Below are 27,409 nucleotides of genomic sequence, written 5' to 3'. Positions count from 1 at the left end.
TAGAGAGATATAATATGAATGCCACAGGGGGAAGTGATTGTGGTCATAGAGTGGGAGATAGGGGAGTAGGAGAGATAGAGAGATATAATATGAATGCCACAGGGGGAAGTGATTGTGGAGATAGAGGGGGAAATAGGGGAGTAGGAGAGATAGAGAGATATAATTTGAATGACACAGGGAGCAGTGATTGTGGCGATAGAGCGGGAGATAGGGCAGTAGGAGATATATAGAGATATAATCGGAATCCCACAGGGAGCAGTGATTCTGGAGCTAGCGGGAGATAGGGGAGTAGGAGAGATAGAGAGAAATAATATGAATGCCACAGGGGGCAGTGATTGTGGAGATATAGGGGGAGATAGGGGGGTAGGAGAGATAAAGAGATATAATATGAATTTCATAGGGAGCAGTGATTGTGGAAATAGAGGGGGAGATAGGGGAGTAGGAGAGATAGAGAGATATAATATGAATGTCATAGGGAGCAGTGATTGTGGAGATAGCGGGAGATAGGGGAGTAGGAGAGATAGAGAGATATAATATGAATGCCACAGGGGGAAATGATTGTGGTGATAGAGTGGGAGATAGGGGAGTAGGAGAGATAGAAAGATATAATCTGAATGTCATAGGGAGCAGTGATTGTGGAAATAGAGGGGCTGATAGGGGAGTAGGAGAGATAGAGAGATATAATATGAATGTCATAGGGAGCAGTGATTGTGGAGATAGCGGGAGATAGGGGAGTAGGAGAGATAGAGAGATATAATATGAATGCCACAGGGGGCAGTGATTGTGGTGATAGAGTGGGAGATAGGGGAGTAGGAGAGATAGAGAGATATAATCTGAATGCCACACGGGGCAGTGATTGTGGAGATATAGGGGGAGCTAGGGGAGTAGGAGAGATAGAGAGATATAATATGAATGTCATAGGGAGCAGTGATTGTGGAGATAGAGCGGGAGATAGGGGAGTAGGAGAGATAGAGAGAAATAATATGAATGCCACAGGGAGCAGTGATTGTGGTGATAGAGTGGGAGATAGGGGAGTAGGAGAGATAGAGAGATATAATATGAATGTCATAGGGAGCAGTGATTGTGGAGATAGCGGGAGATAGGGGAGTAGGAGAGATATAGAGATATAATATGAATGCCACAGGGGGAAATGATTGTGGTCATAGAGTGGGAGATAGGGGAGTAGGAGAGATAGAGAGATATAATATGAAAGCCACAGGGGGAAGTGATTGTGGTCATAGAGTGGGAGATAGGGGAGTAGGAGAGATAGAGAGATATAATATGAAAGCCACAGGGGGAAGTGATTGTGGTCATAGAACAGGATATATGGGAGTAGGAGAGATAGAGAGATATAATATGAATGTCATAGGGAGCAGTGATTGTGGAGATAGCGGGAGATAGGGGAGTAGGAGAGATAGAGAGATATAATCTGAATGCCACACGGGGCAGTGATTGTGGAGATATAGGGGGAGCTAGGGGAGTAGGAGAGATAGAGAGATATAATATGAATGCCACAGGGGGCAGTGATTGTGGTGATAGAGTGGGAGATAGGGGAGTAGGAGAGATAGAGAGATATAATCTGAATGCCACACGGGGCAGTGATTGTGGAGATATAGGGGGAGCTAGGGGAGTAGGAGAGATAGAGAGATATAATATGAATGTCATAGGGAGCAGTGATTGTGGAGATAGAGGGGGAGATAGGGGAGTAGGAGAGATAGAGAGATATAATATGAATGTCATAGGGAGCAGTGATTGTGGAGATAGAGGGGGAGATAGGGGAGTAGGAGAGATAGAGAGATATAATATGAATGTCATAGGGAGCAGTGATTGTGGAGATAGAGCGGGAGATAGGGGAGTAGGAGAGATAGAGAGATATAAAATGAATGTCATAGGGAGCAGTGATTGTGGAGATACAGGGGGAGATAGGGGAGTAGGAGGGATAGAGAGATATAATATGAATGTCATAGGGAGCAGTGATTGTGGAGATAGAGCGGGATATATGGGAGTAGGAGAGATAGAGAGAAATAATATGAATGGCAGAGGGAGCAGTCATTGTGGAGATAGAAGGGGAGATAGGGGAGTAGGAGAGATAGAGAGATATGATATGCATGGAACAGGGAGCAGTGATTCTGGAGCTAGCGGGAGATAGGGGAGTAGGAGAGATAGAGAGATATAATCTGAATGGCAGAGGGAGCAGTGATTGTGGAGATAGAGGGGGATATATGGGAGTAGGAGAGATAGAGAGATATAATATGAATGGCAGAGGGAGCAGTGATTGTGGAGATAGAGGGGGAGATAGGGGAGTAGGAGAGATAGAGAGATATGATATGCATGGAACAGGGAGCAGTGATTCTGGAGCTAGCGGGAGATAGGGGAGTAGGAGAGATAGAGAGAAATAATATGAATGCCACAGGGGGCAGTGATTGTGGAGATATAGGGGGAGATAGGGGAGTAGGAGAGATAGAGAGATATAATATGAATTTCATAGGGAGCAATGATTGTGGAAATAGAGGGGGAGATAGGGGAGTAGGAGAGATAGAGAGATATAATATGAATGTCATAGGGAGCAGTGATTGTGGAGATAGCAGGGGATAGGGGAGTAGGAGAGATAGAGAGATATAATATGAATGCCACAGGGGGAAATGATTGTGGTGATAGAGTGGGAGATAGGGGAGTAGGAGAGATAGAGAGATATAATCTGAATGTCATAGGGAGCAGTGATTATGGAAATAGAGGGGCTGATAGGGGAGTAGGAGAGACAGAGAGATATAATATGAATGTCATAGGGAGCAGTGATTGTGGAGATAGCGGGAGATAGGGGAGTAGGAGAGATAGAGAGATATAATATGAATGCCACAGGGGGCAGTGATTGTGGTGATAGAGTGGGAGATAGGGGAGTAGGAGAGATAGAGAGATATAATCTGAATGCCACACGGGGCAGTGATTGTGGAGATATAGGGGGAGTTAGGGGAGTAGGAGAGATAGAGAGATATAATATGAATGTCATAGGGGGCAGTGATTGTGGTGATAGAGTGGGAGATAGGGGAGTAGGAGAGATAGAGAGATATAATATGAATGTCATAGGGAGCAGTGATTGTGGAGATAGCGGGAGATAGGGGAGTAGGAGAGATAGAGAGATATAATATGAATGCCACAGGGGGAAATGATTGTGGTCATAGAGTGGGAGATAGGGGAGTAGGAGAGATAGAGAAATATAATATGAAAGCCACAGGGGGAAGTGATTGTGGTCATAGAACAGGATATATGGGAGTAGGAGAGATAGAGAGATATAATATGAATGGCAGAGGGAGCAGTGATTGTGGAGATAGAGGGGGATATATGGGAGTAGGAGAGATAGAGAGATATAATATGAATGGCAGAGGGAACAGTGATTGTGGAGATAGAGGGGGAGATAGGGAAGTAGGAGAGATAGAGAGATATGATATGCATGGAACAGGGAGCAGTGATTCTGGAGCTAGCGGGAGATGGGGGAATAGGGGAGATAGAGAGACATAATATGAATGCCACAGGGGGCAGTGATTGTGGTGATAGAGTGGGAGATAGGGGAGTAGGAGAGATAGAGAGATATAATCTGAATGCCACAGGGAGCAGTGATTGTGGAGATATAGGGGGAGATAGCGGAGTAGGAGAGATAGAGAGATATAATCTGAATGCCACAGGGAGCAGTGATTGTGGAGATATAGGGGGATATAGGGGAGTAGGAGAGATAGAGAGATATGATATGAATGGCACAGGGAGCAGTGATTCTGGAGATAGCAGGAGAGATAGAGAGATATGATATGAATGGCACAGGGAGCAGTGATTCTGGAGATAGCAGGGGATAGGGGAGTAGGAGAGATAGAGAGATATAATATGAATGCCACAGGGGGAAGTGATTGTGGTCATAGAGTGGGAGATAGGGGAGTAGGAGAGATAGAGAGATATAATATGAATGCCACAGGGGGGAGTGATTGTGGTCATAGAGCGGGATACATGGGAGTAGGGGTGATAAAGAGATATAATATGAATGTCATATGGAGCAGTGATTGTGGAGATAGAGCGGGATATATTGGAGTAGGAGAGATAGAGATATATAATATGAATGGCAGAGGGAGCAGTGATTGTGGAGATAGAGGGGGAAATAGGGGAGTAGGAGAGATAGAGAGATATAATTTGAATGACACAGGGAGCAGTGATTGTGGCGATAGAGCGGGAGATATGGCAGTAGGAGATATATAGAGATATATTCGGAATCCCACAGGGAGCAGTGATTATGAAGATAGAGGGGGAGGTATGGGGGTAGGATAGATAGACAAATATAATATGAATGACACAGGGAGCAGTGATTGTGGAGAAAGAGCGGGGGATAGGGCAGTAGGAGAGATAGAGAGATATAATCTGAATGCCACAGCGAGCAGTGATTGTGGAAATAGAGCAGGAGATAGGGGAGTAGGAGAGATAGAGAGATATAATATGAATGCCATAGGGAGCAGTGATTGTGGAGATAGAGCGGGAGATAGGGGAGTAGGAGAGCTAGAGAGATATAATATGAATGCACAGGTATCAGTGATTGTGGAGATAGCGGGAGATAGGTGAGTAGGAGAGATAGAGAGATGTAATATGAATGTCACAGGGGGCAGTGATTGTGGAGATGGAGTGGGAGATAGGGGAGTAGGAGAGATAGAGAGATATGATATGAATGGCAAAGGGAGCAGTGATTCTGGAGATAGCGGGAGATAGGGGAGTAGGAGGGATAGAGAGATATAATATGAATGCCACAGAGGGAAGTGATTGTGGTGATAGAGTGGGAGATAGGGGAGTAGTAGAGATAGAGAGATACAATCTGAATGCCACAGGGAGCAGTGATTGTGAAGATAGGGCGGGATATATTGGAGCAGGAGAGATAGAGAGATATAATATGAATGGCAGAGGGAGCAGTGATTGTGGAGATAGAGCAGGATATATGGGAGTAGGAAAGATAGAGAGATATAATATGAATGGCAGAGGGAGCAGTGATTGTGGAGATAGAGGGGGAGATAGGGGAGTAGGAGAGATAGAGAGATATGATATGCATGGAACAGGGAGCAGTGATTCTGGAGCTAGCGGGAGATAGGGGAGTAGGAGAGATAGAGAGAAATAATATGAATGCCACAGGGAGCAGTGATTGTGGAGATATAGGGGGAGATAGGGGAGTAGGAGAGATAGAGAGATATAATATGAATTTCATAGGGAGCAGTGATTGTGGAAATAGAGGGGCTGATAGGGGAGTAGGAGAGATAGAGAGATATAATATGAATGTCATAGGGAGCAGTGAGTGTGGAGATAGCGGGAGATAGGGGAGTAGGAGAGATAGAGAGATATGATATGAATGGCACAGGGAGCAGTGATTCTGGAGATAGCGGGAGATAGGGGAGTAGGAGAGATAGAGAGATATAATATGAAAGCCACAGGGGGAAGTGATTGTGGTCATAGAACAGGATACATGGGAGTAGGAGAGATAGAGAGATATAATATGAATGGCAGAGGGAACAGTGATTGTGGAGATAGAGGGGGAGATAGGGGAGTAGGAGAGATAGAGAGATATGATATGCATGGAACAGGGAGCAGTGATTCTGGAGCTAGCGGGAGATGGGGGAATAGGAGAGATAGAGAGACATAATATGAATGCCACAGGGGGCAGTGATTGTGGTGATAGAGTGGGAGATAGGGGAGTAGGAGAGATAGAGAGATATAATCTGAATGCCACAGGGAGCAGTGATTGTGGAGATATAGGGGGAGATAGCGGAGTAGGAGAGATAGAGAGATATAATCTGAATGCCACAGGAAGCAGTGATTGTGGAGATATAGGGGGACATAGGGGAGTAGGAGAGATAGAGAGATATGATATGAATGGCACAGGGAGCAGTGATTCTGGAGATAGAGCGGGAGATAGGGGAGTAGGAGAGATAGAGAGATATGATATGAATGGCACAGGGAGCAGTGATTCTGGAGATAGCAGGGGATAGGGGAGTAGGAGAGATAGAGAGATATAATATGAATGCCACAGGGGGAAGTGATTGTGGTCCTAGAGTGGGAGATAGGGGAGTAGGAGAGATAGAGAGATATAATATGAATGCCACAGGGGGGAGTGATTGTGGTCATAGAGCGGGATATATGGGAGTAGGGGAGATAAAGAGATATAATATGAATGTCACAGTGGGCAGTGATTGTGGTGATAGAGTGGGAGATAGGGGAGTAGGAGAGATAGAGAGATATAATCTCAATGCAACAGGGAGCAGTGATTGTGGAGATATAGGGGGAGATAGGGGAGTAGGAGAGATAGAGAGATATAATATGAATTTCATAGGGAGCAGTGATTGTGGAAATAGAGGGGGAGATAGGGGAGTAGGAGAGATAGAGAGATATGATATGAATGGCACAGGGAGCAGTGATTGTGGAGATAGCGGGAGATAGGGGAGTAGGAGAGATAGAGAGATATAATATGAATGCCACAGGGGGCAGTGATTGTGGTGATAGAGTGGGAGATAGGGGAGTAGGAGAGATAGAGAGATATAATCTGAATGCCAGAGGGAGCAGTGATTGTGGAGATATAGGGGGAGATAGGTGAGTAGGAGAGATAGAGAGATATAATATGAATGTCATAGGGAGCAGTGATTGTGGAGATAGAGCGGGAGATAGGGGAGTAGGAGTGATAGAGAGATATGATAAGAATGGCACAGGGAGCAGTGATTCTGGAGATAGTGGAAGATAGGGGAGTAGGAGAGATAGAGAGCTATAATATGAATGCCACAGGGGGCAGTGATTGTGGTCATAGAGCAGGATATATGGGAGTAGGAGAGATAGAGAGATATAATATGAATGTCATAGGGAGCAGTGATTGTGGTGATAGAGTGGGAGATAGGGGAGTAGGAGAGATAGAGAGATATAATCTGAATGCCACAGGGAGCAGTGATTGTGGAGATATAGGGGGAGATAGGGGAGTAGGAGAGATAGAGAGATATAATATGAATGTCATTGGGAGCAGTGATTGTGGAGATATAGGGAGAGATAGGGGAGTAGGAGAGATAGAGAGATATAATATGAATGTCATAGGGAGCAGTGATTCTGGAGCTAGCAGGAGATAGGGGAGTAGGAGAGATAGAGAGCTATAATATGAATGCCACAGGGGGCAGTGATTGTGGTGATAGAGTGGGAGATAGGGGAGTAGGAGAGCTAGAGAGATATAATATGAATGCACAGGTATCAGTGATTGTGGAGATAGCGGGAGATAGGTGAGTAGGAGAGATAGAGAGATGTAATATGAATGTCACAGGGGGCAGTGATTGTGGAGATGGAGTGGGAGATAGGGGAGTAGGAGAGATAGAGAGATATGATATGAATGGCAAAGGGAGCAGTGATTCTGGAGATAGCGGGAGATAGGGGAGTAGGAGGGATAGAGAGATATAATATGAATGCCACAGAGGGAAGTGATTGTGGTGATAGAGTGGGAGATAGGGGAGTAGTAGAGATAGAGAGATACAATCTGAATGCCACAGGGAGCAGTGATTGTGAAGATAGGGCGGGATATATTGGAGCAGGAGAGATAGAGAGATATAATATGAATGGCAGAGGGAGCAGTGATTGTGGAGATAGAGCAGGATATATGGGAGTAGGAAAGATAGAGAGATATAATATGAATGGCAGAGGGAGCAGTGATTGTGGAGATAGAGGGGGAGATAGGGGAGTAGGAGAGATAGAGAGATATGATATGCATGGAACAGGGAGCAGTGATTCTGGAGCTAGCGGGAGATAGGGGAGTAGGAGAGATAGAGAGAAATAATATGAATGCCACAGGGAGCAGTGATTGTGGAGATATAGGGGGAGATAGGGGAGTAGGAGAGATAGAGAGATATAATATGAATTTCATAGGGAGCAGTGATTGTGGAAATAGAGGGGCTGATAGGGGAGTAGGAGAGATAGAGAGATATAATATGAATGTCATAGGGAGCAGTGAGTGTGGAGATAGCGGGAGATAGGGGAGTAGGAGAGATAGAGAGATATGATATGAATGGCACAGGGAGCAGTGATTCTGGAGATAGCGGGAGATAGGGGAGTAGGAGAGATAGAGAGATATAATATGAAAGCCACAGGGGGAAGTGATTGTGGTCATAGAACAGGATACATGGGAGTAGGAGAGATAGAGAGATATAATATGAATGGCAGAGGGAACAGTGATTGTGGAGATAGAGGGGGAGATAGGGGAGTAGGAGAGATAGAGAGATATGATATGCATGGAACAGGGAGCAGTGATTCTGGAGCTAGCGGGAGATGGGGGAATAGGAGAGATAGAGAGACATAATATGAATGCCACAGGGGGCAGTGATTGTGGTGATAGAGTGGGAGATAGGGGAGTAGGAGAGATAGAGAGATATAATCTGAATGCCACAGGGAGCAGTGATTGTGGAGATATAGGGGGAGATAGCGGAGTAGGAGAGATAGAGAGATATAATCTGAATGCCACAGGAAGCAGTGATTGTGGAGATATAGGGGGACATAGGGGAGTAGGAGAGATAGAGAGATATGATATGAATGGCACAGGGAGCAGTGATTCTGGAGATAGAGCGGGAGATAGGGGAGTAGGAGAGATAGAGAGATATGATATGAATGGCACAGGGAGCAGTGATTCTGGAGATAGCAGGGGATAGGGGAGTAGGAGAGATAGAGAGATATAATATGAATGCCACAGGGGGAAGTGATTGTGGTCCTAGAGTGGGAGATAGGGGAGTAGGAGAGATAGAGAGATATAATATGAATGCCACAGGGGGGAGTGATTGTGGTCATAGAGCGGGATATATGGGAGTAGGGGAGATAAAGAGATATAATATGAATGTCACAGTGGGCAGTGATTGTGGTGATAGAGTGGGAGATAGGGGAGTAGGAGAGATAGAGAGATATAATCTCAATGCAACAGGGAGCAGTGATTGTGGAGATATAGGGGGAGATAGGGGAGTAGGAGAGATAGAGAGATATAATATGAATTTCATAGGGAGCAGTGATTGTGGAAATAGAGGGGGAGATAGGGGAGTAGGAGAGATAGAGAGATATGATATGAATGGCACAGGGAGCAGTGATTGTGGAGATAGCGGGAGATAGGGGAGTAGGAGAGATAGAGAGATATAATATGAATGCCACAGGGGGCAGTGATTGTGGTGATAGAGTGGGAGATAGGGGAGTAGGAGAGATAGAGAGATATAATCTGAATGCCAGAGGGAGCAGTGATTGTGGAGATATAGGGGGAGATAGGTGAGTAGGAGAGATAGAGAGATATAATATGAATGTCATAGGGAGCAGTGATTGTGGAGATAGAGCGGGAGATAGGGGAGTAGGAGTGATAGAGAGATATGATAAGAATGGCACAGGGAGCAGTGATTCTGGAGATAGTGGAAGATAGGGGAGTAGGAGAGATAGAGAGCTATAATATGAATGCCACAGGGGGCAGTGATTGTGGTCATAGAGCAGGATATATGGGAGTAGGAGAGATAGAGAGATATAATATGAATGTCATAGGGAGCAGTGATTGTGGTGATAGAGTGGGAGATAGGGGAGTAGGAGAGATAGAGAGATATAATCTGAATGCCACAGGGAGCAGTGATTGTGGAGATATAGGGGGAGATAGGGGAGTAGGAGAGATAGAGAGATATAATATGAATGTCATTGGGAGCAGTGATTGTGGAGATATAGGGAGAGATAGGGGAGTAGGAGAGATAGAGAGATATAATATGAATGTCATAGGGAGCAGTGATTCTGGAGCTAGCAGGAGATAGGGGAGTAGGAGAGATAGAGAGCTATAATATGAATGCCACAGGGGGCAGTGATTGTGGTGATAGAGTGGGAGATAGGGGAGTAGGAGAGATAGAGAGATATAATCTGAATGCCACAGGGAGCAGTGATTGTGGAGATATAGGGGAGATAGCGGAGTAGGAGAGATAGAGAGATATAATCTGAATGCCACAGGGAGCAGTGATTGTGGAGATATAGGGGGATATAGGGGAGTAGGAGAGATAGAGAGATATGATATGAATGTCATAGGGAGCCGTGATTGTGGAGATAGCAGGGGATAGAGGAGTAGGAGAGATAGAGAGATATAATATGAATGCCACAGGGGGAAGTGATTGTGGTCATAGAGTGGGAGATAGGGGAGTAGGAGAGATAGAGAGATATAATATGAATGCCACAGGGGGGAGTGATTGTGGTGATAGAGCGGGATATATGGGAGTAGGAGAGATAGAGATATATAATATGAATGGCAGAGGGAGCAGTGATTGTGGAGATAGAGGGGGAAATAGGGGAGTAGGAGAGATAGAGAGATATGATATGCATGGAACAGGGAGCAGTGATTCTGAAGCTATTGGGAGATAGGGGAGTAGGAGAGATAGAGAGATGTAATATGAATGTCACAGTGGGCAGTGATTGTGGTGATAGAGTGGGAGATAGGGGAGTAGGAGAGATAGAGAGATATAATCTGAATGCCACAGTGAGCAGTGATTGTGGAGATAGAGTGGGAGATAGGGGAGTAGTAGAGATAGAGAGATACAATCTGAATGCCACAGGGAGCAGTGATTGTGAAGATAGAGCGGGATATATTGGAGCAGGAGAGATAGAGAGATATAATATGAATGGCAGAGGGAGCAGTGATTGTGGAGATAGAGCAGGATATATGGGAGTAGGAGAGATAGAGAGATATAATATGAATGGCAGAGGGAGCAGTGATTGTGGAGATAGAGGGGGAGATAGGGGAGTAGGAGAGATAGAGAGATATGATATGCATGGAACAGGGAGCAGTGATTCTGGAGCTAGCGGGAGATAGGGGAGTAGGAGAGATAGAGAGAAATAATATGAATGCCACAGGGAGCAGTGATTGTGGAGATATAGGGGGAGATAGGGGAGTAGGAGAGATAGAGAGATATAATATGAATTTCATAGGGAGCAGTGATTGTGGAAATAGAGGGGCTGATAGGGGAGTAGGAGAGATAGAGAGATATAATATGAATGTCATAGGGAGCAGTGAGTGTGGAGATAGCGGGAGATAGGGGAGTAGGAGAGATAGAGAGATATAATATGAATGCCACAGGGGGCAGTGATTGTGGAGATAGAGCGGGAGATAGGGGAGTAGGAGAGATAGAAAGAAATAATATGATTGCCACAGGGGGCAGTGATTGTGGAGATAGAGCGGGAGATAGGGGAGTAGGAGAGATAGAGAGATATGATATGAATGGCACAGGGAGCAGTGATTCTGGAGATAGCGGGAGATAGGGGAGTAGGAGAGATAGAGAGATATAATATGAAAGCCACAGGGGGAAGTGATTGTGGTCATAGAACAGGATATATGGGAGTAGGAGAGATAGAGAGATATAATATGAATGGCAGAGGGAACAGTGATTGTGGAGATAGAGGGGGAGATAGGGGAGTAGGAGAGATAGAGAGATATGATATGCATGGAACAGGGAGCAGTGAATCTGGAGCTAGCGGGAGATGGGGGAATAGGAGAGATAGAGAGACATAATATGAATGCCACAGGGGGCAGTGATTGTGGTGATAGAGTGGGAGATAGGGGAGTAGGAGAGATAGAGAGATATAATCTGAATGCCACAGGGAGCAGTGATTGTGGAGATATAGGGGGAGATAGCGGAGTAGGAGAGATAGAGAGATATAATCTGAATGCCACAGGAAGCAGTGATTGTGGAGATATAGGGGGACATAGGGGAGTAGGAGAGATTGAGAGATATGATATGAATGGCACAGGGAGCAGTGATTCTGGAGATAGAGCGGGAGATAGGGGAGTAGGAGAGATAGAGAGATATGATATGAATGGCACAGGGAGCAGTGATTCTGGAGATAGCAGGGGATAGGGGAGTAGGAGAGATAGAGAGATATAATATGAATGCCACAGGGGGAAGTGATTGTGGAGATAGAGCGGGATATATGGGAGTAGGAGAGATAGAGAGATATAATATGAATGGCAGAGGGAGCAGTGATTGTGGAGATAGAGGGGGAAATAGGGGAGTAGGAGAGATAGAGAGATATAATATGAATGTCACAGTGGGCAGTGATTGTGGTGATAGAGTGGGAGATAGGGGAGTAGGAGAGATAGAGAGATATAATCTCAATGCAACAGGGAGCAGTGATTGTGGAGATATAGGGGGAGATAGGGGAGTAGGAGAGATAGAGAGATATAATATGAATTTCATAGGGAGCAGTGATTGTGGAAATAGAGGGGGAGATAGGGGAGTAGGAGAGATAGAGAGATATGATATGAATGGCACAGGGAGCAGTGATTGTGGAGATAGCGGGAGATAGGGGAGTAGGAGAGATAGAGAGATATAATATGAATGCCACAGGGGGCAGTGATTGTGGTGATAGAGTGGGAGATAGGGGAGTAGGAGAGATAGAGAGATATAATCTGAATGCCACAGGGAGCAGTGATTGTGGAGATATAGGGGGAGATAGGGGAGTAGGAGAGCTAGAGAGATATAATATGAATGCACAGGTATCAGTGATTGTGGAGATAGCGGGAGATAGGTGAGTAGGAGAGATAGAGAGATGTAATATGAATGTCACAGGGGGCAGTGATTGTGGAGACGGAGTGGGAGATAGGGGAGTAGGAGAGATAGAGAGATATGATATGAATGTCATAGGGAGCAGTGATTATGGAGATAGCGGGAGATAGGGGAGTAGGAGAGATAGAGAGATATAATATGAATGCCACAGGGGGCAGTGATTGTGGTGATAGAGTGGGAGATAGGGGAGTAGGAGAGATAGAGAGATATAATCTGAATGCCACACGGGGCAGTGATTGTGGAGATATAGGGGGAGCTAGGGGAGTAGGAGAGATAGAGAGATATGATATGAATGGCAAAGGGAGCAGTGATTCTGGAGATAGCGGGAGACAGGGGAGTAGGAGAGATAGAGAGAAATAATATGAATGCCACAGGGGGAAATGATTGTGGTCATAGAGTGGGAGATAGAGGAGTAGGAGAGATAGAGAGATATAATATGAAAGCCACAGGGGGATGTGATTGTGGTCATAGAACAGGATATATGGGAGTAGGAGAGATAGAGAGATATAATATGAATGGCAGAGGGAGCAGTGATTCTGGAGATAGCAGGAGAGATATGATATGAATGGCACAGGGAGCAGTGATTCTGGAGATAGCAGGGGATAGGGGAGTAGGAGAGATAGAGAGATATAATATGAATGCCACAGGGGGAAGTGATTGTGGTCATAGAGTGGGAGATAGGGGAGTAGGAGAGATAGAGAGATATAATATGAATGCCACAGGGGGAAGTGATTGTGGAGATAGAGGGGGAAATAGGGGAGTAGGAGAGATAGAGAGATATAATTTGAATGACACAGGGAGCAGTGATTGTGGCGATAGAGCGGGAGATAGGGCAGTAGGAGATATATAGAGATATAATCGGAATCCCACAGGGAGCAGTGATTATGAAGATAGAGGGGGAGATAGGGGAGTAGGAGAGATAGAGAGATATGGCATGCATGGAACAGGGAGCAGTGATTCTGGAGCTAGCGGGAGATAGGGGAGTAGGAGAGATAGAGAGAAATAATATGAATGCCACAGGGGGCAGTGATTGTGGAGATATAGGGGGAGATAGGGGGGTAGGAGAGATAAAGAGATATAATATGAATTTCATAGGGAGCAGTGATTGTGGAAATAGAGGGGGAGATAGGGGAGTAGGAGAGATAGAGAGATATAATATGAATGTCATAGGGAGCAGTGATTGTGGAGATAGCGGGAGATAGGGGAGTAGGAGAGATAGAGAGATATAATATGAATGCCACAGGGGGAAATGATTGTGGTGATAGAGTGGGAGATAGGGGAGTAGGAGAGATAGAAAGATATAATCTGAATGTCATAGGGAGCAGTGATTGTGGAAATAGAGGGGCTGATAGGGGAGTAGGAGAGATAGAGAGATATAATATGAATGTCATAGGGAGCAGTGATTGTGGAGATAGCGGGAGATAGGGGAGTAGGAGAGATAGAGAGATATAATATGAATGCCACAGGGGGCAGTGATTGTGGTGATAGAGTGGGAGATAGGGGAGTAGGAGAGATAGAGAGATATAATCTGAATGCCACACGGGGCAGTGATTGTGGAGATATAGGGGGAGCTAGGGGAGTAGGAGAGATAGAGAGATATAATATGAATGTCATAGGGAGCAGTGATTGTGGAGATAGCGGGAGATAGGGGAGTAGGAGAGATATAGAGATATAATATGAATGCCACAGGGGGAAATGATTGTGGTCATAGAGTGGGAGATAGGGGAGTAGGAGAGATAGAGAGATATAATATGAAAGCCACAGGGGGAAGTGATTGTGGTCATAGAACAGGATATATGGGAGTAGGAGAGATAGAGAGATATAATATGAATGTCATAGGGAGCAGTGATTGTGGAGATAGCGGGAGATAGGGGAGTAGGAGAGATAGAGAGATATAATCTGAATGCCACACGGGGCAGTGATTGTGGAGATATAGGGGGAGCTAGGGGAGTAGGAGAGATAGAGAGATATAATATGAATGCCACAGGGGGCAGTGATTGTGGTGATAGAGTGGGAGATAGGGGAGTAGGAGAGATAGAGAGATATAATCTGAATGCCACACGGGGCAGTGATTGTGGAGATATAGGGGGAGCTAGGGGAGTAGGAGAGATAGAGAGATATAATATGAATGTCATAGGGAGCAGTGATTGTGGAGATAGAGGGGGAGATAGGGGAGTAGGAGAGATAGAGAGATATAATATGAATGTCATAGGGAGCAGTGATTGTGGAGATAGAGGGGGAGATAGGGGAGTAGGAGAGATAGAGAGATATAATATGAATGTCATAGGGAGCAGTGATTGTGGAGATAGAGCGGGAGATAGGGGAGTAGGAGAGATAGAGAGATATAATATGAATGTCATAGGGAGCAGTGATTGTGGAGATACAGGGGGAGATAGGGGAGTAGGAGGGATAGAGAGATATAATATGAATGTCATAGGGAGCAGTGATTGTGGAGATAGAGCGGGATATATGGGAGTAGGAGAGATAGAGAGAAATAATATGAATGGCAGAGGGAGCAGTCATTGTGGAGATAGAAGGGGAGATAGGGGAGTAGGAGAGATAGAGAGATATGATATGCATGGAACAGGGAGCAGTGATTCTGGAGCTAGCGGGAGATAGGGGAGTAGGAGAGATAGAGAGATATAATCTGAATGGCAGAGGGAGCAGTGATTGTGGAGATAGAGGGGGATATATGGGAGTAGGAGAGATAGAGAGATATAATATGAATGGCAGAGGGAGCAGTGATTGTGGAGATAGAGGGGGAGATAGGGGAGTAGGAGAGATAGAGAGATATGATATGCATGGAACAGGGAGCAGTGATTCTGGAGCTAGCGGGAGATAGGGGAGTAGGAGAGATAGAGAGAAATAATATGAATGCCACAGGGGGCAGTGATTGTGGAGATATAGGGGGAGATAGGGGAGTAGGAGAGATAGAGAGATATAATATGAATTTCATAGGGAGCAATGATTGTGGAAATAGAGGGGGAGATAGGGGAGTAGGAGAGATAGAGAGATATAATATGAATGTCATAGGGAGCAGTGATTGTGGAGATAGCAGGGGATAGGGGAGTAGGAGAGATAGAGAGATATAATATGAATGCCACAGGGGGAAATGATTGTGGTGATAGAGTGGGAGATAGGGGAGTAGGAGAGATAGAGAGATATAATCTGAATGTCATAGGGAGCAGTGATTATGGAAATAGAGGGGCTGATAGGGGAGTAGGAGAGACAGAGAGATATAATATGAATGTCATAGGGAGCAGTGATTGTGGAGATAGCGGGAGATAGGGGAGTAGGAGAGATAGAGAGATATAATATGAATGCCACAGGGGGCAGTGATTGTGGTGATAGAGTGGGAGATAGGGGAGTAGGAGAGATAGAGAGATATAATCTGAATGCCACACGGGGCAGTGATTGTGGAGATATAGGGGGAGTTAGGGGAGTAGGAGAGATAGAGAGATATAATATGAATGTCATAGGGAGCAGTGATTTTGGAGATAGAGCGGGATATATGGGAGTAGGAGAGATAGAGAGAAATAATATGATTGCCACAGGGGGCAGTGATTGTGGTGATAGAGTGGGAGATAGGGGAGTAGGAGAGATAGAGAGATATAATCTGAATGCCACACGGGGCAGTGATTGTGGAGATATAGGGGGAGTTAGGGGAGTAGGAGAGATAGAGAGATATAATATGAATGTCAGAGGGGGCAGTGATTGTGGTGATAGAGTGGGAGATAGGGGAGTAGGAGAGATAGAGAGATATAATATGAATGCCACAGGGGGAAATGATTGTGGTCATAGAGTGGGAGATAGGGGAGTAGGAGAGATAGAGAAATATAATATGAAAGCCACAGGGGGAAGTGATTGTGGTCATAGAACAGGATATATGGGAGTAGGAGAGATAGAGAGATATAATATGAATGGCAGAGGGAGCAGTGATTGTGGAGATAGAGGGGGATATATGGGAGTAGGAGAGATAGAGAGATATAATATGAATGGCAGAGGGAACAGTGATTGTGGAGATAGAGGGGGAGATAGGGAAGTAGGAGAGATAGAGAGATATGATATGCATGGAACAGGGAGCAGTGATTCTGGAGCTAGCGGGAGATGGGGGAATAGGGGAGATAGAGAGACATAATATGAATGCCACAGGGGGCAGTGATTGTGGTGATAGAGTGGGAGATAGGGGAGTAGGAGAGATAGAGAGATATAATCTGAATGCCACAGGGAGCAGTGATTGTGGAGATATAGGGGGAGATAGCGGAGTAGGAGAGATAGAGAGATATAATCTGAATGCCACAGGGAGCAGTGATTGTGGAGATATAGGGGGATATAGGGGAGTAGGAGAGATAGAGAGATATGATATGAATGGCACAGGGAGCAGTGATTCTGGAGATAGCAGGAGAGATAGAGAGATATGATATGAATGGCACAGGGAGTAGTGATTCTGGAGATAGCAGGGGATAGGGGAGTAGGAGAGATAGAGAGATATAATATGAATGCCACAGGGGGAAGTGATTGTGGTCATAGAGTGGGAGATAGGGGAGTAGGAGAGATAGAGAGATATAATATGAATGCCACAGGGGGGAGTGATTGTGGTCATAGAGCGGGATACATGGGAGTAGGGGAGATAAAGAGATATAATATGAATGTCATATGGAGCAGTGATTGTGGAGATAGAGCGGGATATATTGGAGTAGGAGAGATAGAGATATATAATATGAATGGCAGAGGGAGCAGTGATTGTGGAGATAGAGGGGGAAATAGGGGAGTAGGAGAGATAGAGAGATATAATTTGAATGACACAGGGAGCAGTGATTGTGGCGATAGAGCGGGAGATATGGCAGTAGGAGATATATAGAGATATATTCGGAATCCCACAGGGAGCAGTGATTATGAAGATAGAGGGGGAGGTATGGGGGTAGGATAGATAGACAAATATAATATGAATGACACAGGGAGCAGTGATTGTGGAGAAAGAGCGGGGGATAGGGCAGTAGGAGAGATAGAGAGATATAATCTGAATGCCACAGCGAGCAGTGATTGTGGAAATAGAGCAGGAGATAGGGGAGTAGGAGAGATAGAGAGATATAATATGAATGCCATAGGGAGCAGTGATTGTGGAGATAGAGCGGGAGATAGGGGAGTAGGAGAGCTAGAGAGATATAATATGAATGCACAGGTATCAGTGATTGTGGAGATAGCGGGAGATAGGTGAGTAGGAGAGATAGAGAGATGTAATATGAATGTCACAGGGGGCAGTGATTGTGGAGATGGAGTGGGAGATAGGGGAGTAGGAGAGATAGAGAGATATGATATGAATGGCAAAGGGAGCAGTGATTCTGGAGATAGCGGGAGATAGGGGAGTAGGAGGGATAGAGAGATATAATATGAATGCCACAGAGGGAAGTGATTGTGGTGATAGAGTGGGAGATAGGGGAGTAGTAGAGATAGAGAGATACAATCTGAATGCCACAGGGAGCAGTGATTGTGAAGATAGGGCGGGATATATTGGAGCAGGAGAGATAGAGAGATATAATATGAATGGCAGAGGGAGCAGTGATTGTGGAGATAGAGCAGGATATATGGGAGTAGGAAAGATAGAGAGATATAATATGAATGGCAGAGGGAGCAGTGATTGTGGAGATAGAGGGGGAGATAGGGGAGTAGGAGAGATAGAGAGATATGATATGCATGGAACAGGGAGCAGTGATTCTGGAGCTAGCGGGAGATAGGGGAGTAGGAGAGATAGAGAGAAATAATATGAATGCCACAGGGAGCAGTGATTGTGGAGATATAGGGGGAGATAGGGGAGTAGGAGAGATAGAGAGATATAATATGAATTTCATAGGGAGCAGTGATTGTGGAAATAGAGGGGCTGATAGGGGAGTAGGAGAGATAGAGAGATATAATATGAATGTCATAGGGAGCAGTGAGTGTGGAGATAGCGGGAGATAGGGGAGTAGGAGAGATAGAGAGATATGATATGAATGGCACAGGGAGCAGTGATTCTGGAGATAGCGGGAGATAGGGGAGTAGGAGAGATAGAGAGATATAATATGAAAGCCACAGGGGGAAGTGATTGTGGTCATAGAACAGGATACATGGGAGTAGGAGAGATAGAGAGATATAATATGAATGGCAGAGGGAACAGTGATTGTGGAGATAGAGGGGGAGATAGGGGAGTAGGAGAGATAGAGAGATATGATATGCATGGAACAGGGAGCAGTGATTCTGGAGCTAGCGGGAGATGGGGGAATAGGAGAGATAGAGAGACATAATATGAATGCCACAGGGGGCAGTGATTGTGGTGATAGAGTGGGAGATAGGGGAGTAGGAGAGATAGAGAGATATAATCTGAATGCCACAGGGAGCAGTGATTGTGGAGATATAGGGGGAGATAGCGGAGTAGGAGAGATAGAGAGATATAATCTGAATGCCACAGGAAGCAGTGATTGTGGAGATATAGGGGGACATAGGGGAGTAGGAGAGATAGAGAGATATGATATGAATGGCACAGGGAGCAGTGATTCTGGAGATAGAGCGGGAGATAGGGGAGTAGGAGAGATAGAGAGATATGATATGAATGGCACAGGGAGCAGTGATTCTGGAGATAGCAGGGGATAGGGGAGTAGGAGAGATAGAGAGATATAATATGAATGCCACAGGGGGAAGTGATTGTGGTCCTAGAGTGGGAGATAGGGGAGTAGGAGAGATAGAGAGATATAATATGAATGCCACAGGGGGGAGTGATTGTGGTCATAGAGCGGGATATATGGGAGTAGGGGAGATAAAGAGATATAATATGAATGTCACAGTGGGCAGTGATTGTGGTGATAGAGTGGGAGATAGGGGAGTAGGAGAGATAGAGAGATATAATCTCAATGCAACAGGGAGCAGTGATTGTGGAGATATAGGGGGAGATAGGGGAGTAGGAGAGATAGAGAGATATAATATGAATTTCATAGGGAGCAGTGATTGTGGAAATAGAGGGGGAGATAGGGGAGTAGGAGAGATAGAGAGATATGATATGAATGGCACAGGGAGCAGTGATTGTGGAGATAGCGGGAGATAGGGGAGTAGGAGAGATAGAGAGATATAATATGAATGCCACAGGGGGCAGTGATTGTGGTGATAGAGTGGGAGATAGGGGAGTAGGAGAGATAGAGAGATATAATCTGAATGCCAGAGGGAGCAGTGATTGTGGAGATATAGGGGGAGATAGGTGAGTAGGAGAGATAGAGAGATATAATATGAATGTCATAGGGAGCAGTGATTGTGGAGATAGAGCGGGAGATAGGGGAGTAGGAGTGATAGAGAGATATGATAAGAATGGCACAGGGAGCAGTGATTCTGGAGATAGTGGAAGATAGGGGAGTAGGAGAGATAGAGAGCTATAATATGAATGCCACAGGGGGCAGTGATTGTGGTCATAGAGCAGGATATATGGGAGTAGGAGAGATAGAGAGATATAATATGAATGTCATAGGGAGCAGTGATTGTGGTGATAGAGTGGGAGATAGGGGAGTAGGAGAGATAGAGAGATATAATCTGAATGCCACAGGGAGCAGTGATTGTGGAGATATAGGGGGAGATAGGGGAGTAGGAGAGATAGAGAGATATAATATGAATGTCATTGGGAGCAGTGATTGTGGAGATATAGGGAGAGATAGGGGAGTAGGAGAGATAGAGAGATATAATATGAATGTCATAGGGAGCAGTGATTCTGGAGCTAGCAGGAGATAGGGGAGTAGGAGAGATAGAGAGCTATAATATGAATGCCACAGGGGGCAGTGATTGTGGTGATAGAGTGGGAGATAGGGGAGTAGGAGAGCTAGAGAGATATAATATGAATGCACAGGTATCAGTGATTGTGGAGATAGCGGGAGATAGGTGAGTAGGAGAGATAGAGAGATGTAATATGAATGTCACAGGGGGCAGTGATTGTGGAGATGGAGTGGGAGATAGGGGAGTAGGAGAGATAGAGAGATATGATATGAATGGCAAAGGGAGCAGTGATTCTGGAGATAGCGGGAGATAGGGGAGTAGGAGGGATAGAGAGATATAATATGAATGCCACAGAGGGAAGTGATTGTGGTGATAGAGTGGGAGATAGGGGAGTAGTAGAGATAGAGAGATACAATCTGAATGCCACAGGGAGCAGTGATTGTGAAGATAGGGCGGGATATATTGGAGCAGGAGAGATAGAGAGATATAATATGAATGGCAGAGGGAGCAGTGATTGTGGAGATAGAGCAGGATATATGGGAGTAGGAAAGATAGAGAGATATAATATGAATGGCAGAGGGAGCAGTGATTGTGGAGATAGAGGGGGAGATAGGGGAGTAGGAGAGATAGAGAGATATGATATGCATGGAACAGGGAGCAGTGATTCTGGAGCTAGCGGGAGATAGGGGAGTAGGAGAGATAGAGAGAAATAATATGAATGCCACAGGGAGCAGTGATTGTGGAGATATAGGGGGAGATAGGGGAGTAGGAGAGATAGAGAGATATAATATGAATTTCATAGGGAGCAGTGATTGTGGAAATAGAGGGGCTGATAGGGGAGTAGGAGAGATAGAGAGATATAATATGAATGTCATAGGGAGCAGTGAGTGTGGAGATAGCGGGAGATAGGGGAGTAGGAGAGATAGAGAGATATGATATGAATGGCACAGGGAGCAGTGATTCTGGAGATAGCGGGAGATAGGGGAGTAGGAGAGATAGAGAGATATAATATGAAAGCCACAGGGGGAAGTGATTGTGGTCATAGAACAGGATACATGGGAGTAGGAGAGATAGAGAGATATAATATGAATGGCAGAGGGAACAGTGATTGTGGAGATAGAGGGGGAGATAGGGGAGTAGGAGAGATAGAGAGATATGATATGCATGGAACAGGGAGCAGTGATTCTGGAGCTAGCGGGAGATGGGGGAATAGGAGAGATAGAGAGACATAATATGAATGCCACAGGGGGCAGTGATTGTGGTGATAGAGTGGGAGATAGGGGAGTAGGAGAGATAGAGAGATATAATCTGAATGCCACAGGGAGCAGTGATTGTGGAGATATAGGGGGAGATAGCGGAGTAGGAGAGATAGAGAGATATAATCTGAATGCCACAGGAAGCAGTGATTGTGGAGATATAGGGGGACATAGGGGAGTAGGAGAGATAGAGAGATATGATATGAATGGCACAGGGAGCAGTGATTCTGGAGATAGAGCGGGAGATAGGGGAGTAGGAGAGATAGAGAGATATGATATGAATGGCACAGGGAGCAGTGATTCTGGAGATAGCAGGGGATAGGGGAGTAGGAGAGATAGAGAGATATAATATGAATGCCACAGGGGGAAGTGATTGTGGTCCTAGAGTGGGAGATAGGGGAGTAGGAGAGATAGAGAGATATAATATGAATGCCACAGGGGGGAGTGATTGTGGTCATAGAGCGGGATATATGGGAGTAGGGGAGATAAAGAGATATAATATGAATGTCACAGTGGGCAGTGATTGTGGTGATAGAGTGGGAGATAGGGGAGTAGGAGAGATAGAGAGATATAATCTCAATGCAACAGGGAGCAGTGATTGTGGAGATATAGGGGGAGATAGGGGAGTAGGAGAGATAGAGAGATATAATATGAATTTCATAGGGAGCAGTGATTGTGGAAATAGAGGGGGAGATAGGGGAGTAGGAGAGATAGAGAGATATGATATGAATGGCACAGGGAGCAGTGATTGTGGAGATAGCGGGAGATAGGGGAGTAGGAGAGATAGAGAGATATAATATGAATGCCACAGGGGGCAGTGATTGTGGTGATAGAGTGGGAGATAGGGGAGTAGGAGAGATAGAGAGATATAATCTGAATGCCAGAGGGAGCAGTGATTGTGGAGATATAGGGGGAGATAGGTGAGTAGGAGAGATAGAGAGATATAATATGAATGTCATAGGGAGCAGTGATTGTGGAGATAGAGCGGGAGATAGGGGAGTAGGAGTGATAGAGAGATATGATAAGAATGGCACAGGGAGCAGTGATTCTGGAGATAGTGGAAGATAGGGGAGTAGGAGAGATAGAGAGCTATAATATGAATGCCACAGGGGGCAGTGATTGTGGTCATAGAGCAGGATATATGGGAGTAGGAGAGATAGAGAGATATAATATGAATGTCATAGGGAGCAGTGATTGTGGTGATAGAGTGGGAGATAGGGGAGTAGGAGAGATAGAGAGATATAATCTGAATGCCACAGGGAGCAGTGATTGTGGAGATATAGGGGGAGATAGGGGAGTAGGAGAGATAGAGAGATATAATATGAATGTCATTGGGAGCAGTGATTGTGGAGATATAGGGAGAGATAGGGGAGTAGGAGAGATAGAGAGATATAATATGAATGTCATAGGGAGCAGTGATTCTGGAGCTAGCAGGAGATAGGGGAGTAGGAGAGATAGAGAGCTATAATATGAATGCCACAGGGGGCAGTGATTGTGGTGATAGAGTGGGAGATAGGGGAGTAGGAGAGATAGAGAGATATAATCTGAATGCCACAGGGAGCAGTGATTGTGGAGATATAGGGGAGATAGCGGAGTAGGAGAGATAGAGAGATATAATCTGAATGCCACAGGGAGCAGTGATTGTGGAGATATAGGGGGATATAGGGGAGTAGGAGAGATAGAGAGATATGATATGAATGTCATAGGGAGCCGTGATTGTGGAGATAGCAGGGGATAGAGGAGTAGGAGAGATAGAGAGATATAATATGAATGCCACAGGGGGAAGTGATTGTGGTCATAGAGTGGGAGATAGGGGAGTAGGAGAGATAGAGAGATATAATATGAATGCCACAGGGGGGAGTGATTGTGGTGATAGAGCGGGATATATGGGAGTAGGAGAGATAGAGATATATAATATGAATGGCAGAGGGAGCAGTGATTGTGGAGATAGAGGGGGAAATAGGGGAGTAGGAGAGATAGAGAGATATGATATGCATGGAACAGGGAGCAGTGATTCTGAAGCTATTGGGAGATAGGGGAGTAGGAGAGATAGAGAGATGTAATATGAATGTCACAGTGGGCAGTGATTGTGGTGATAGAGTGGGAGATAGGGGAGTAGGAGAGATAGAGAGATATAATCTGAATGCCACAGTGAGCAGTGATTGTGGAGATAGAGTGGGAGATAGGGGAGTAGTAGAGATAGAGAGATACAATCTGAATGCCACAGGGAGCAGTGATTGTGAAGATAGAGCGGGATATATTGGAGCAGGAGAGATAGAGAGATATAATATGAATGGCAGAGGGAGCAGTGATTGTGGAGATAGAGCAGGATATATGGGAGTAGGAGAGATAGAGAGATATAATATGAATGGCAGAGGGAGCAGTGATTGTGGAGATAGAGGGGGAGATAGGGGAGTAGGAGAGATAGAGAGATATGATATGCATGGAACAGGGAGCAGTGATTCTGGAGCTAGCGGGAGATAGGGGAGTAGGAGAGATAGAGAGAAATAATATGAATGCCACAGGGAGCAGTGATTGTGGAGATATAGGGGGAGATAGGGGAGTAGGAGAGATAGAGAGATATAATATGAATTTCATAGGGAGCAGTGATTGTGGAAATAGAGGGGCTGATAGGGGAGTAGGAGAGATAGAGAGATATAATATGAATGTCATAGGGAGCAGTGAGTGTGGAGATAGCGGGAGATAGGGGAGTAGGAGAGATAGAGAGATATAATATGAATGCCACAGGGGGCAGTGATTGTGGAGATAGAGCGGGAGATAGGGGAGTAGGAGAGATAGAAAGAAATAATATGATTGCCACAGGGGGCAGTGATTGTGGAGATAGAGCGGGAGATAGGGGAGTAGGAGAGATAGAGAGATATGATATGAATGGCACAGGGAGCAGTGATTCTGGAGATAGCGGGAGATAGGGGAGTAGGAGAGATAGAGAGATATAATATGAAAGCCACAGGGGGAAGTGATTGTGGTCATAGAACAGGATATATGGGAGTAGGAGAGATAGAGAGATATAATATGAATGGCAGAGGGAACAGTGATTGTGGAGATAGAGGGGGAGATAGGGGAGTAGGAGAGATAGAGAGATATGATATGCATGGAACAGGGAGCAGTGAATCTGGAGCTAGCGGGAGATGGGGGAATAGGAGAGATAGAGAGACATAATATGAATGCCACAGGGGGCAGTGATTGTGGTGATAGAGTGGGAGATAGGGGAGTAGGAGAGATAGAGAGATATAATCTGAATGCCACAGGGAGCAGTGATTGTGGAGATATAGGGGGAGATAGCGGAGTAGGAGAGATAGAGAGATATAATCTGAATGCCACAGGAAGCAGTGATTGTGGAGATATAGGGGGACATAGGGGAGTAGGAGAGATTGAGAGATATGATATGAATGGCACAGGGAGCAGTGATTCTGGAGATAGAGCGGGAGATAGGGGAGTAGGAGAGATAGAGAGATATGATATGAATGGCACAGGGAGCAGTGATTCTGGAGATAGCAGGGGATAGGGGAGTAGGAGAGATAGAGAGATATAATATGAATGCCACAGGGGGAAGTGATTGTGGAGATAGAGCGGGATATATGGGAGTAGGAGAGATAGAGAGATATAATATGAATGGCAGAGGGAGCAGTGATTGTGGAGATAGAGGGGGAAATAGGGGAGTAGGAGAGATAGAGAGATATAATATGAATGTCACAGTGGGCAGTGATTGTGGTGATAGAGTGGGAGATAGGGGAGTAGGAGAGATAGAGAGATATAATCTCAATGCAACAGGGAGCAGTGATTGTGGAGATATAGGGGGAGATAGGGGAGTAGGAGAGATAGAGAGATATAATATGAATTTCATAGGGAGCAGTGATTGTGGAAATAGAGGGGGAGATAGGGGAGTAGGAGAGATAGAGAGATATGATATGAATGGCACAGGGAGCAGTGATTGTGGAGATAGCGGGAGATAGGGGAGTAGGAGAGATAGAGAGATATAATATGAATGCCACAGGGGGCAGTGATTGTGGTGATAGAGTGGGAGATAGGGGAGTAGGAGAGATAGAGAGATATAATCTGAATGCCACAGGGAGCAGTGATTGTGGAGATATAGGGGGAGATAGGGGAGTAGGAGAGCTAGAGAGATATAATATGAATGCACAGGTATCAGTGATTGTGGAGATAGCGGGAGATAGGTGAGTAGGAGAGATAGAGAGATGTAATATGAATGTCACAGGGGGCAGTGATTGTGGAGACGGAGTGGGAGATAGGGGAGTAGGAGAGATAGAGAGATATGATATGAATGTCATAGGGAGCAGTGATTATGGAGATAGCGGGAGATAGGGGAGTAGGAGAGATAGAGAGATATAATATGAATGCCACAGGGGGCAGTGATTGTGGTGATAGAGTGGGAGATAGGGGAGTAGGAGAGATAGAGAGATATAATCTGAATGCCACACGGGGCAGTGATTGTGGAGATATAGGGGGAGCTAGGGGAGTAGGAGAGATAGAGAGATATGATATGAATGGCAAAGGGAGCAGTGATTCTGGAGATAGCGGGAGACAGGGGAGTAGGAGAGATAGAGAGAAATAATATGAATGCCACAGGGGGAAATGATTGTGGTCATAGAGTGGGAGATAGAGGAGTAGGAGAGATAGAGAGATATAATATGAAAGCCACAGGGGGATGTGATTGTGGTCATAGAACAGGATATATGGGAGTAGGAGAGATAGAGAGATATAATATGAATGGCAGAGGGAGCAGTGATTCTGGAGATAGCAGGAGAGATATGATATGAATGGCACAGGGAGCAGTGATTCTGGAGATAGCAGGGGATAGGGGAGTAGGAGAGATAGAGAGATATAATATGAATGCCACAGGGGGAAGTGATTGTGGTCATAGAGTGGGAGATAGGGGAGTAGGAGAGATAGAGAGATATAATATGAATGCCACAGGGGGAAGTGATTGTGGAGATAGAGGGGGAAATAGGGGAGTAGGAGAGATAGAGAGATATAATTTGAATGACACAGGGAGCAGTGATTGTGGCGATAGAGCGGGAGATAGGGCAGTAGGAGATATATAGAGATATAATCGGAATCCCACAGGGAGCAGTGATTATGAAGATAGAGGGGGAGATAGGGGAGTAGGAGAGATAGAGAGATATGGCATGCATGGAACAGGGAGCAGTGATTCTGGAGCTAGCGGGAGATAGGGGAGTAGGAGAGATAGAGAGAAATAATATGAATGCCACAGGGGGCAGTGATTGTGGAGATATAGGGGGAGATAGGGGGGTAGGAGAGATAAAGAGATATAATATGAATTTCATAGGGAGCAGTGATTGTGGAAATAGAGGGGGAGATAGGGGAGTAGGAGAGATAGAGAGATATAATATGAATGTCATAGGGAGCAGTGATTGTGGAGATAGCGGGAGATAGGGGAGTAGGAGAGATAGAGAGATATAATATGAATGCCACAGGGGGAAATGATTGTGGTGATAGAGTGGGAGATAGGGGAGTAGGAGAGATAGAAAGATATAATCTGAATGTCATAGGGAGCAGTGATTGTGGAAATAGAGGGGCTGATAGGGGAGTAGGAGAGATAGAGAGATATAATATGAATGTCATAGGGAGCAGTGATTGTGGAGATAGCGGGAGATAGGGGAGTAGGAGAGATAGAGAGATATAATATGAATGCCACAGGGGGCAGTGATTGTGGTGATAGAGTGGGAGATAGGGGAGTAGGAGAGATAGAGAGATATAATCTGAATGCCACACGGGGCAGTGATTGTGGAGATATAGGGGGAGCTAGGGGAGTAGGAGAGATAGAGA

The sequence above is a fragment of the Ambystoma mexicanum genome, chromosome 6q (genome assembly GCF_040938575.1).
Source record: "Ambystoma mexicanum isolate Mex_15411 chromosome 6q, UKY_AmexF1_1, whole genome shotgun sequence".
Lineage (NCBI taxonomy): Eukaryota > Metazoa > Chordata > Amphibia > Caudata > Ambystomatidae > Ambystoma > Ambystoma mexicanum.
This window is presented reverse-complemented; position numbering follows the sequence as displayed.